The sequence below is a fragment of the Leptonychotes weddellii genome, chromosome 3, assembly GCF_054177405.1.
Source record: "Leptonychotes weddellii isolate Sample4059 chromosome 3, ASM5417740v2, whole genome shotgun sequence".
NCBI classification, from domain to species: Eukaryota; Metazoa; Chordata; class Mammalia; order Carnivora; family Phocidae; genus Leptonychotes; species Leptonychotes weddellii.
In genome coordinates this window covers 28,191,603-28,198,041 of record NC_138371.1, presented here as the reverse complement: position 1 = coordinate 28,198,041, position 6,439 = coordinate 28,191,603, and the positions used below count along the sequence as shown (strand labels likewise).

The following is a 6,439-nucleotide window of genomic DNA, read 5'->3' as shown; positions in this document are numbered from 1 at the left end:
TTCTCGGAGGCCAGCGGCCACAGGTTGCTGGAGGCCGGAGGGGTTCCTCCAGCCGCCACCTCTGCTGCCCCTACCGGCCTCCTGACCTCTTCGATTCGGGTCCTCCGTCGGCCTCCTTTCCGGAGCACGGGACACCGCCGAGTTTCGCCGGGAAGCAACGACCCATGAGGAGGCGTTGGCGCCTCCTTCTTGCTTCGACGTGGTTCCGTGAGGAAGATCCGGCGCGTCCGACGTCGCTCCCGTCTGGCTCTGCACCACTCCACGGTGCCGTCGTAGAGCCTTCTGGAATATCTGTTTTTTAATTTAATTTATCAGAAACTTGTAACTTTACCCATGTAGATCTTGTACATACTTTGTTAGGTTATACCTAAGTGTTTCATTTTTTGGAGTGATAATGTGTAAAGAGTGTTAATTTCAAATTTCACTTATTCATTGTTGGTATATAGGAATGTGTTTGACTTTTGTATATTAACCTTGTATTATGCAACCTTGCTGTAATTACTAGTTTCAGGATTTTTTTTTTTTGTCTATGTAGAAGATTCGAAAGAATTGACAATCATGTCCTCTGTGAACAAAATCAGTTTTATTTTGAACTTCCTAATCTGTATACCTTTTAATTCTTTTTTGTTTTATTGCATTAGCTAATACTTCCAGCATAAGTTGAAAAGGAGTGGTGAGAGGGAACATCCTTGCCTTGTATTTGATCTTAGTGGGAAACTTCCAGTTTCTCACCACCAAGTATGATGTTAGCTGTAGATTTTTTTGTAGTATGAAGTTGAGGAAGTTCCTCTCTAATCCTAATTTACTGAGAGTTTTTATCATGAATGGATGTTGGATTTTATCAGATGTTTTTTCTGCATTTATTGATATGATCATGTGATTTTTGCATATTGATGTGATGGATTACATTAATTGATTTTTTTTTTTAATTTTACTTTATTTGCCAGAGAGAGAGAATGAGCAGGGGGAGCGGCAGGCAGAGGGAGAGGGAGAAGCAGGCTTCTCACTGGCAGGGAGCCCGACACAGGACTTGATCCCAGAACGCCGGGATCTTGACCTGAGCTGAAGGCTGACGCTTAACCGACTGAGCCACCCAGGTGTCCTTACATTAATTGATTTTTGAAAGTTAAACCAGCCTTGCATACCTAGGATAAATCTTAGTTGGTTGTTATGGTGTACAGTTGTTTTCATTCATATTTGGATTCAATTTCACTTGAGAGAGATTGGTCTAGTTTTCTTTGATGTCTTTATCTCATTTTAATATTAGGGTAATGCTGGCCTCACGGAATAAGTTAGGATATATTCCCTCAGCTTCTATCTGACAGTGATTTTAGAGAATTTTTGTAGCTTTTTAAGATAATTTGTATAATTTCTTTCTTAAATGGTTGGCACAGTTCACCAGTGAACCCATCTTGGCCTGGTGCTTTCTGTTTTGGAAGGGTTATCAATGATCAGTTCAACATAATAGATACAGGTCTAGTCACATTGTGTATTCTTGTGTGAGTTTTAGCACATTGTGTCTTATGAAGAATTAGTCCATTTCATCAAGGTTATCAAATTTATGTATATAGAGTTGTTCATAGTATTCTGTTATTATTATTTTAATGTCCATAGGAGCTGTCCTCTCTCTTATTCCTGATATTAGTAATTTGAGTCCTCTCTTTTTTCTTAGCATAGTTAGAGGCTTAAAAATTTAATTGGTCTTCTTAAACAATCAACTTGGATTTATTGATTTTTCTCTATTGATTACTCTTTGTCAATTTCATTGATTTGTGCTGTAATTTTTCTGTTGATTTTGTATTTGCTGCTTTTTTTTTTTTTTTTTAGTTTCCTAAAGTGAAAACTTAGATTATTGACTTTAGGTCTGTTTTTCTTTTCTAATATTTGTATTCAGTTCTATAAATTTCCTCAAAGCACTGCCTTTGAGGCATCCTGTAAGTTTTTCCTCTGATTCTTCACGTATCTTGTATTTTCTTGACTCCAAGTAGTACCTGATTATGGTGGTGGTGGTGTTTTTGTCAGCCCCTGCCTTCCATTTCACAAATAGTGAAAAGGCATTGCTTTTGTAGTATAATCTTGGTATTCCCACTGTGACTTAGGATGTGCATTTTATGTTTTGGACTCTGCCTTTTAGCAGGTGAAAGACTTGTAAAAATTTTGGAGAAGAACAAGAAAAAGTATACTTAATGATGTAGTTATGAAGAAAGTCAAAATTTTGGTTATTCATGTATAGAAAAAAGGAAGGCAAGTAATGATTTGATGATGAACTTCCATGTCCTTTGCAGAAAGAGGTATAAATAGCCTTCTTCCAAATTTATGAAACATTACTCACTATGGAGGCAATCTAATCCTTTCTCCCATCTGAAAAGACTGAGAAAGCAGAACAGAGGAGAGAACGTTTGGCTGGAAATACTTTTCCACTGGTAAGTGTGGCTCTAAGGGTCAAATGGGTGGGCTGACATGGCTGGCTGGTGACATCAGATCGGCCTTCCTTAGCTGGCCTCTGGTCTGATCGGTTAGTGCCTCTGTGCTTCAGATGAAATTATCACTGACCCAATTTTAGATTTTTTTCCATCCTAGATTTTTTATCTCTATTTTGTATCTTTGTTGTCTCTTGGACTGTTTAAAAACTAATGCTGCTGTTGGGTATCATTCCCTGGAATGTTAGACCAAAAATTGAATATGATCCAACATTTCATGAAGGCTAGGCGTCTAAATTAACACTGAAAATTTCTGAAGATGTGTCTTCTAGGTACTTCATTAGCCTAAATTATAACCCTTTTCATTCCAAACACAACTCTGAGATGGGTCTTCTAAAACCCTGATTTTCACTGCTATTTAATTTGGAGTAATAGAGCTGTTAAGACACCCTAAAAACAAAAAAGACAATATCTGTATTTGACCTTGTTGCTAGGCAAAATAATGGCTCCCCAAAGTTGTCTACTTCCTAGTCCTCAGAACCCATATATATGTTATGTTACAAGGCAAATGAGAATTAAGTTAGCATATGGAATTAGGGTTGCTAGTCAGTTAACTTGGAGATAGGGAGATTGTCCTGCATTATCCTGGTGGGCCCAACATAATCATAAGAGTCCTTCTATGTGGAAGAAGGAAGCAGAAGAGGTCAGATTGGGCTGGCCATTCCTAGCTTTAAAGGTGGGAGGAAGGCCTTGAGTCAAAGAATGTGGGAAGCCACTAGAAGCTAGAAAAGCCAAGGAAAGGATTTTGCCCTAGAGCCCCCAGACTGGGAATTCAGCTCCACCGACAACTTGATTTTAACTCAGTGAGACCTGCATCAGACTTAAGACCTATGGAACTGTAAGATAATAACTTTGTTTTAAGGCACTAGGTTAGTGGTCATTTGTTCTAGGAAGAATAGGAAATGATTAGTATCCTTTATTACTATTGGGCTATAGGAAGGACTTCTCATATTCTAGAGACCAGGCATTTATAATTTTCCTAGAAAAATTAGCCTATTTCTACTTTGTTATCAAAGGCAACCATGATCATTCTCAAAGAGAGCGATATTTCTTGCCTATATAAAGTTGGGGTAATTTGTTTTACTGTTGAATGCCACATACATACATATGTAATCGTATATATTCTACATATAGCAAATATTATAAAAGTATATTTTAGAATGATCTACTGTACATTTTTGATATTGAGATCAACCCTTATAGCTTATGTATCAAAGTCCCCTAACATAATTTTTGGCAAAGGGTAGACTGTATCAAAGGAGAACATATTTGAACATTCTTGTTTGAATGGCTTAGGGGTTATGACATTAGCACTGTAAGGAATGACAGACAGTCATTTCCTATTTGGTTTGTCAGGGAATACTGTTCCTTTGGCTGCCATAAATGTCAGTACCGGCCATTGGCTTTCAACCTGTGGAATCAAATTATAGACAAAGTATGGTTATCATTCCAGAAGGGAATGTAAATGTTTTCAACTTTGATAATGTAAAAGTAAAGGTAGAGATGACAGATATGGAAAGTAAAAGGGCAGAAGGATAGAAAAGAACTGTGATGTCCTCTTTTACTCTGAGGAGGGGAGAGATGCAGTCTTTAGATGATAGAATTAAAAACAGAAGTTTAAGTTATTAATTAAAGATAAAAGCCATTCAAGGAAATATATTTGAATAAAAATATTAGGAGAAAGAAGGATGGGAAAGTTGGGGGACCCTAAATACACTTAATTGCCATCATGATATCAAAGTTCAAAAGATGATTTCTGAAGTCAATAAGATCATGAGAAATGCTTAGAGAGGAGTTAACATTCAAATAGACTAAAACAAGATACCCTAAAGAGTTGCTTCTGTGAATACAATGGGCCACCCTTCTGTACCATTTAATTTTTACAATCAAAGTAATTCTTACGCATGGTTTAAAGCAGGAGTTAGCAAATAGATAGTAAATATTTTCGTCCTTGCAGGCCGTATGATCTTGGTCACGGCTATTCACCTCTGCCGTTGTCCTGTGAAAGCAACCATTCACAATATTTCCATGAGCGAGCATGGCTGCATTTCACTAAACTGAATTTACAAAAATAGATGGTGGGCAGGATTTGCGGGCCACAGTTTGCCCATTTCTAGTTTGAAAAGTCAAATAGTGCTCAAAGGCCCGTAACTAAAAACAGTGCTTCTAAGAAGCACCCACTCTCATCCTTTAGCTGTCTGTTTTAGGTATCCATAACTCTAATCAATTTGTGAGTCAAGGGATGGCAGTGTGCTTTTATTTGGAAATAAACACTTGCTCTCTCTTCATTCATCAATCTGTTCACGTCCTATTAGGGTACTTGAAAATTATAACTTTCTTTAACTTCTTCACTTTTTCTCTCCCATTGCCCAAAATTGTTGGAATTCTTGCTTAACTCTGTATTCAGTGTTTTCACTCGAGTAACCATGCAGATACTGTTTGCTCTTGAGCCAGTTAACTATGATTACTTCCCGTCTTGTGCAAATTTTTGTTTTCCTGGAGTTAATCTATTTTATTTGCTTAGCTTTCTTTGAGCCTCATGCTTTCTTTTCTCTCCTGATAGTTGTATAAGATGACTCTGTAGTAGCATTTTCTTTAGATTTAAAACTGTCCTAAAATCTAACAATATTGTATGTTTCCTGGAGCCCTTCATTGTGCTGATCATGTCAAGATAGGTTGCTCTCTGTACTCCTGCATGACTATATGATTGATTGCTATCACTGTTTTTTGGGGGGAATTCCTTTCCCATGTCTTATGTGTTGGGTCCTCTTGTTTCCTGCATCCCTCATTTTGGAGGCACACATTCCCCTAATTGCCTACGCAGAGTAGCTGGGGAGGAAGGCTGATTTGTAAACCTGGCTACTAGCTTTCTGGGGTTGGATGGGGTAGTGCGGTTCCAACGCTCTGAACAGGGGGTACTTGAGCTCAGCTTCTCCTGCTTCCTTACCTGTACTTTCTGTGTTCTTTTTAGCTTCATCAGTGATCCATCTCTAGCATTTGGGACGAATGGCCCTGTTGTTGGAGAAGCAAAGTTAATAGTAACCGGTAATAGTATCCCAATACTTTCAGAGATAGCTAATCCTTCACCATTCCTATCATGGCCATACTGAAAAGTAGTCTTAGAAACAGTGAGCAGTAATCAAGTTGATGAGGTCTTTATGTTTCTCTGAGAGTTACATGTTTTTATAACACTGCCAGCAGTACTCTTCTGATGTAAATTAAAATTCTCTTTTCTAGGTCTTATTTTCTTCAGTGATGGAGCATAAACCTTTGTGTTTGAGTGGGGATCTAGAGGCCATGGTGGTTACCTGTGGAATGCTTTAAACCACCTTTATTAATTCATATACATAAAGATACACAACTGACAGTGTCTGTCAGAGCTCTTCTTTGGAATTACCTTACATGGACGCCAGCATCATAGTGGCAAGAATGCACTGAGTAAACCTTGAGTTGTATGAGTTTGTATTCTCAAATTCCTATTAAAATTCATTTTGTAGAAGAATGCTTTCTAAGGTTTTGTAATAATTTTTTTTTTTTTTTTAAATTATAGCTTATCCTTCTCTTTGGGGACATGGCTGCTTCCCTTCTTTGGCTGTAGGCTTTGCATTCCTTTGGACCACACAGGCTTCTAAACCCTTTGCATCCAGGTTTTTGGATTATAAAATTTCACTGAAAACAGTTAATGGGAAGCATGATTTAAAAAAAAAAAATCAGCTGTTTTCTTTAAAATTGTTTTTGAAACACTGTTTCAGCATTACTAAATTAGTAATGGTTTAATGTTTTGGAAGTCTTTCATACTAGAAAGCTTTTGAAATGGATGTATCAATTAAAATACAAGTGCAATTTTTGCTAATTTCAGACTTTAACATTTGATTTTCCTGATAGAACTTTGGTTTTAAGATTATAATGTTTTTAATCCTGAAGACTTATATAAGGCTTTTGTGCTTTTATGCATTTAA

The 6,439-nt window shown here is 37.3% G+C and overlaps 1 protein-coding gene and 1 pseudogene across 1 annotated transcript in view; one reads left to right on the top strand and one right to left on the bottom strand.

Moving 5' to 3' along the window:
* LOC102727762 (putative ATP-dependent RNA helicase DDX43 pseudogene) overlaps positions 1-4,520 on the bottom strand; it is a 6,933-nt pseudogene extending 2,413 nt beyond the window's left edge.
* The window catches only part of PARD3B (par-3 family cell polarity regulator beta), a 985,082-nt gene that overhangs the window by 126,427 nt on the left and 852,216 nt on the right, over positions 1-6,439 (top strand). The gene's annotated exons all lie outside the window — the stretch shown is intronic.